The following is a 7,134-nucleotide window of genomic DNA, read 5'->3' on the forward strand; positions in this document are numbered from 1 at the left end:
TATAGGAAAAAAGCAAAGTTTAAACATCGGGAATTGGGAAAGAGGGGTCCTAGGTTGGTTAGCCTACAGGATCACCCCACACAATGCTCGGTAAACACTCCTCAGTGAGGGGATACACGTGATATTAGTGCGTAGTCATCATATCCCTACTACCCAATTCCCTCCCCTTGGTCATAGCTAAAGCGCTCTAGCAACTTTGAAAATGTCATATACGTGCACTACCCGTCCCTTCCTCGTGGCCCTGGAGGTATTTTAGGGCCTCTACTTTGGACAGTTCTAGACCTTCCTAAGGTTTTAAAGGATAAAAGTCTAGGCGTTAATCAAGAACAATTAGGACTGCAATTAAAGAGAACAAATTACAGGCTCACAGATACCTCCACAAATATAACAAGTAAATGCACGTCTTCAAACAACTGTCAGGTATTTAAGAGAAAATCCTAGAACATGATATCTAGGTGAGCAGTTATTATACAGTATTGAATTAGGACGAAGTGTAAAAATCCTATTTAGCTTGCCTACTGATTTAGACATGTTAAATCTGGACAGTTTTAAATAACAAAACACAGCTTCATAGTTGCAGAATTTAAATCGCCCTAGAGGCTTGCCTAAGCGCATAACATGGGGTCCTAAGAGCATGACATCTACATTGATTGGGAATGCAGTAAAACAATGAACAATTTAAAACGAAAAACTTGAGATCCTAGACATGTTTCCTAGCGGTAGTATAAGGCAGTGCTTGAAAACTCATTTAAAGAAGCAGACAGTTGACTAAACCAATTTAGAATGAACTAACATGAACTAAACTGATTTGTTTAACTAAACTGATTTGAAGTTCTATAGGCAGGATTTCTACTAGAACTGATTTTAGTTCCAATAGGCATAGTATCTAATGGTTAAGAACTGATTTTCGAACTTATAGGCATGATTTATAGTGAGACGAATGTAAATATATGCTGTAACAGAAACTGAACTCAATCACTTTACACTATATAGGCATGATATCTAATTGTAAAGTTAATTTTAACCCTATAAGAATGATTTCTAATATTGGAGCCATTTAGATCCTATAGGCATAGTTTCTAATGTTGTGGAAATAAAGCAAAACATAGCAAATACATTAACACAATCCTATAGGCATGGTATCTACCCGAGCTACCCAACAGATATGTAACTACCCAGCCCTTTTCACTAATCACCCCAATGTTGTTTACAAATAATTATTATAGACCAGCTGAATAAATTACATAAACAAATAAAGAAAAAGAAGAAGTTAACTATAGGGAGCCTGAAGTAGGCCCAAATGACTTCCCAAGCCTCCAATAGCCTCAGATGCCAAAGTCCATAGACAATATCATGTCTAGGTGTGTCAGAGTTCCTTAAGGACCTCAAGGATCCCGGGCAGTGCTCACACCTAGACCTTTTATCCAACAATAACTGATTTGGATGCAGTGTGGAAAGGCCAGCTCTGACATGCCAGAGTTCAGAGAGATCTCAAGGATCTCAAGGCAGTACACATGCCAGAGGGGCAGAACCTAATATTCTAGGAGTGATGTGAGAGTGTATGATGACTTTGAAAGAGTTTGGTAAACAATAGAAAGAAGGTTTTAGTAGTTAGAAGGAACTTTGTGAAAGTCAGAACATAGTTAGAGTAGGAATAGTTTGAGAAAACATGAAGAACATCTTTTAAAAAAATCAGAGAGCAAGTCATAGAACACTAGACTTCATCCAAGGGAAAAGGTAGGGGGAACACCTAGCACATATTAATGTAACAACAAGAGCACAAAAGTTTATAGGATTTAGGAGTCACTCACACAGCTATAGTACAGACATAGAACAAACAGTTGAGAACATAGTTATACTAGGCAGAGTTGAACATAGAGTCAGAAGTACTTAGGGGGTAGTAAATAACCTAGCAAAGTAATTACTATCAGGAACTGGGTAAACAAACAGACAGACAATCAAACATACATACATGGAGTAGAGTCAGATTGAGACATGCTAGAGAAAGCAATAGACAAGTCATCAGACATGTTAATCATAAGTTGAATGGGTAGAACTCATATATGCTAAGTGAAACCAGGATTTAAGCATGCTAGTTACATATCGAAAATCCAAGTGATAGAGAGGAATAAGACTGGAAATCAGTAAACTAATGCAGTAAGAGAACACATAGAGTTTTGAACTTGTAATTAAATCAGGACATACCATTTAAGGAGAGCAGACACAAAGTAGAGAACATTGTAGTGCAATAACTAGCCTTGGCTTACATCCGGCTAGTTCAATGGACGTAGCAAGTAACAAAAAAGAGCAAAAAGCTTTAAGTATAAGAGAGAGTTTTTGAACTAGTGTTCGCTGTGTCCTCTGAACTTAAAGTGAGAGAGGGGTTTATATAGCAATCAAAATCTTGACAAATAAGGTAAGAGATTAAGTAAGTAGTAAATCAGGGAAGTCACACGTAAATCAGCAAGATCTTCCCTTAATCAAGGGACAATTCAATCAACGGTAAAACATACTAAGTATTTAAGGAAAAGAATAAAGTAAAGTTTAGCATAGAGTAGATAATTAGGGGTAAATGCACAGCAGTTTAATTAAGGAAACAAATCAATAATAACCAGCGGAATACAAATAAGGCAAGGAAAAACAATTAAAGCAGGCAAATTCAATCAAATTGAGTAAAAGGGTAAGAATCAAACGCTAAATGGAAAGGGTTCAAATTAAACCAGAAAATAAGGGATTCAGAGTAATCAAGGGTTCAGAAAGTCATGAAAGAGGCAGCATGCTTAGCATATAAAAATAAGGTAGAGCATGAGTATTCAGGAAGCGATACATAATTTTAACAAAACAAAAGTTAAAGAACACTTATTCAAGGAGAAGTATACAAGTCTTGCATGAATGGTCAGTGTGAACACAAGTACGTAATATCGGTGAAAGGTCGAACTAGGAAAAGTCACAAGAACCCAAGACAAGAACACAATTAAATGTACCAATATCCAGAAACCAAACGAAGAACCCCAAAAAATTAGAGTTTTCAGTACAAATGGGCTAGGGTTGTAGCAGGTTCATAAAATTAATCAAACTGTATGAGAAGTAGAAGTTTAAACACAAAGAATCATCAAACAAATTTTAAAAAGAAATTCCGAAAATCCTAATTTTAGGAAAACATGACAATCACTTGAAATCATACGATTATTGTAAAGAAACTCAAGGCTATTATAAAACTCACAGGAAACAAACTCAAATCACCTTAGATCTGTACAGATCTAGGAGGTTTTAGAAAAGAAATTAGGGTGTCGAAGAGAACCATACAGAGATGAAGAAATCTGTTTAAAAAACCATAGATCGTAGCTAATATAGGACGATCTCACTCAAAATCACACCGGAATGGCCTGGAACAGGCGAGAGATGAACCCTAGATGTATGTCGACATAGCCCTGTGTAACGACCCGACCGGTCGTTTGAGCTTTTGCACTTTGCTCGCCAGTTCTCGATCATGTCTAGCCCCGTATTATGCATTATGACTTATGTAAATCATTGGTTTTGGTTTTCAGGGTAATCAAATGAATTTGGAAGAACAGTTCTCAGTTTGAAGCTTGAAATTTGAAAGGTTTGACCAAGTTTTGACTTGTTTGTATATGATCTCGGATTGGAATTTTAATGATTTGGTTAGCTCCGTTAGGTGATTTGGGACTTAGGAGCGTGATCGGAATGCATTTTGGAGCTCCATGGAAGGTTTAGGCTTGAATTGGCGAAATTGAGATTTTGGCATTTTTCGGTTGATAGGTGAGATTTTGATATAAGAGTCGGAATGGAATTCCAGAAGTTGGAGTAGGTCCGTTGTATCATTTGGGATGTGTGTTCAAAATTTCAGGTCATTCGGACGTGGTTTGATATACATTTTGATCAAAAGCGGAATGCGGAAGATTTTAGAACCTTAAGCTTGAATTCGATGTGTTTTTGTGGTTTTGATGTTGTTTGAGGTGTTATGAAGGTTGGTATAAGTTTGAATGACTGTATAAGACTTGTTGGTGCTTTTGGTTGAGGTCCTGGGGGCTTCGGGGTGATTTCGGATGGTTGGCGGAAGGTTTGGAATTGAGCTTGTGAGTTGAAGCCTTTTGGGTTGCTGTCATAACCGCATCTGCGGTTGAAGGATCGTAGGTGCGACCCCGTAGATGCGTGTGACAAGCTGCAGAAGCGGTTGAGGATCGCACCTGCGATGGCGCAGGTGCGGATGGTGCATCGTAGATATGGAAATTGGCCGGGTAAGTGAGGATCGCAGAAGCGGTTCTTGGACCGCAAATGCGGTACCGCAGAAGCGATATTGGAGCCGCAGATGCAGAATCCCTCGTACAGAAGTATTTATTATTTCCTTCGCGAATTTTTGGTTAAGAACTCCATTTTTGAAGACGGGAAACACGCTAGGGCAGAGAATTCAAGGGAAAATCGAGGTGAATCAGTTGGGTAAGTTCCCTAAGCTTCATTACTTGAGTTTATGATCATTTTTCCATTGGTTAATCATGAAATTAGTGGAAATTTAGGGTAAAAATTGAGGAAACTAGGGCTTGGTATTGGAGACCTAAACTTGAGGATTTGGAGGACTATTAGTGGTCGGATTTTAGAACTTTTGATATGTATGAACTCGTGGGGAGATAAGGAATCTAATTATGTAAAATTTATCGAATTCCGAGACGTGGGCTCGGGGGTCGGGTTTTGGTAATTTCGGGAATTGTGTTGTTTTTAGATTGTTTTCGAGTGGGCTTGGTCCCTTTAGCATATTTTGATGTTACGTTCGGATTTTGGTAGATTCGGAGCATCCGGAGGCCGATTCGAGAGGTAAAAGCATTGCGAGCTAGATATTGGGCCGGATTGAGGTGAGGAATGATTTTAAATGTTGTCCTGAGGGTATGAAACCCCGGATTGCACATCGTGGTGTTATATTGAGGTGATGCACACGCTAGATGACGAGCATGGGGTAGTGCACTGTTGGGGATTGTGACTTAGTCCATCTTGAATGATTGTTTTACCGCGTATTTGATTGAAGTCTATTTGTTATCATTATGTTTTGGGTGGAATGCCATATTTGTGGCCTGTGCCAACTATTGGACCCTTAGGGGATTTTTACTGATGTTTCCTCACTATTTGACTTTATTCTTGTACTCAGTCATGTTATATACCACTGTTTTAATAACTCAGCCATGCTTACTCTATTTTAAAACCTTTAAATGATATTTTAAAAGATATTTTGAGCTGAGCATCATGTTTACTGTTGCCCGAGGGGCTTATGAGATTCTAACTGAGTAAGGCCGAGGGCTTGAGATATTGTACGCCACGAGGTGGCTTGTTGATTATGAGGCCGGGGGCTTGAGATATTGTACGCCACGAGGTGGCTTGTTGATATGAGGCCGAGAGCCTATGTGATTATGCCATGAGATGGCTTGATATTGCGCTTGGGCCGTAAGGGGCCCCTCTAGGAGTCTGTACACCCCCAGTGAGCGCGGGTACCAGTGTGATGATTCTGTTTATTATGTGAGGTCGAGGGCCGGATTGGTTATGCCACGAGATGGCTTGTTATTGCGCTTGGGCCGTAAGGGGTCCCTCCTAGAGTCTGTACACCCCTAGTGAGCGTTGGTACCCATTGTGATATGAGATATAGCCCGAGGGGCTAGTTTTGTTCTATGTTATTGCCCGAGGGGCTGATTCGGTTGTTATTATGCCCGAGGGGCTGGTATTGTTCCATGTGTTTGCCAGAGGGGCTGCTTTTGTTGGTATTGTGCCCGAGGGGCTGATTCTATTGATATTGTGCCCGAGGGGCGGTTCTTTACGTGCTTATCTTCTCTAGTTGTATGTCATTTACTTGCTTAACTGTTAAAAAGGCATTTTGAAGAAGATTAAATTGAACTAAAGTGACTTTACATATTTTCACTGTTTCACTATTTTTACTGGCTTTCAGTGCTTCTTTATAGCCTGTTGATGTGCCTTTACGCAATTTCTTTTTGCTCAGTCTGCATTTATTTTTATCACTCACTGAGTAGGAGTACTCACTTTACTCCCTGCACCCCTGCGTGCAGATTCGGGCGCTACAGGTCCTGCTAGCGAGGGTTGAGAGCTGTCCAGCAGATTTTCGGAGATTCACTAGGTAGCTGCCCGATGATTCACAGCCCAGTGCATTCTCCCTCTATCTTATTTTCTTCTGTTTTAGTTATGTAGTAGTGGAGTAGACTTTCAGACTTGTAGTATTATTTAGATGCTTATGACTGGTGACACCCCGATGTCGGGCTGTGTTTTATTCCGCAACTATTTTGTTACCTTATTTTGGGATTTTATCCTGTTAATGACTTAATATTAATTATTTTAACTGCTTTGAGATGAATTGGGAGTTTGTCAGCTGGCCTTGTCTTCACGAGAGGTGCCATCATCACCGGGTCCGGGTTTAGGGTCGTGACAAGTTGGTATCTGAGCCTAGGTTACATAGGTCTCACGAGTCATGAGCAGGTTTAGTAGAGTCTCGTGGATCGGTACGGGGACGTTTGTATTTATCCTCGAGAGGCTATAGAACCTTTAGGAAAAACTTCACATTCTTGAACTCTTATCGTGCGTCCTTGATTCAACTTGAATATAACTTTTTGAATTCCTTCCACGCATTCGCATGCGCAAACGAGCACTCAGTATCAGATGTGCATCGGTGGCTTGTGATTCCCTGATTAAGGGGTGAGATGTGATCTCTGTGTGTTGATGTTGGGCCAGTCTAGAGGACTCGAGGTGGGATTTTCGCCTATAGCTTGAGCACCGAGGTGCTGATTGTGTGAGTGTGTGTTTCTGAACTTATATGTTCGGTAGTGTCCCTGTTAGTAGAAGTGATGGCCGAATGGCTATGCGATGAGAATGTTATGACTGTGAGATGTAACCATATGATTTGAATGAGACGAGAAAGGTCTGCTTGAGGGTAGAAAGAACTATTAGGTGCTTGATTTCCATCCTGGTTTGAGGTATAGCCCCGAGTTATGGGTGTGTGAAGAATCTTTTCATGGAGTGAAGTAAATTTCATTTTGCGGTATGAGCTCAGACTCCGTAAGATTAAGTGATTGCATGATGTTTAGGACGGTGGAAAGGTATAAAGAGATGTTATTTTGAGGCAAA

The sequence above is a fragment of the Nicotiana attenuata genome, unplaced genomic scaffold (genome assembly GCF_001879085.1).
Source record: "Nicotiana attenuata strain UT unplaced genomic scaffold, NIATTr2, whole genome shotgun sequence".
Classification (NCBI taxonomy): domain Eukaryota; kingdom Viridiplantae; phylum Streptophyta; class Magnoliopsida; order Solanales; family Solanaceae; genus Nicotiana; species Nicotiana attenuata.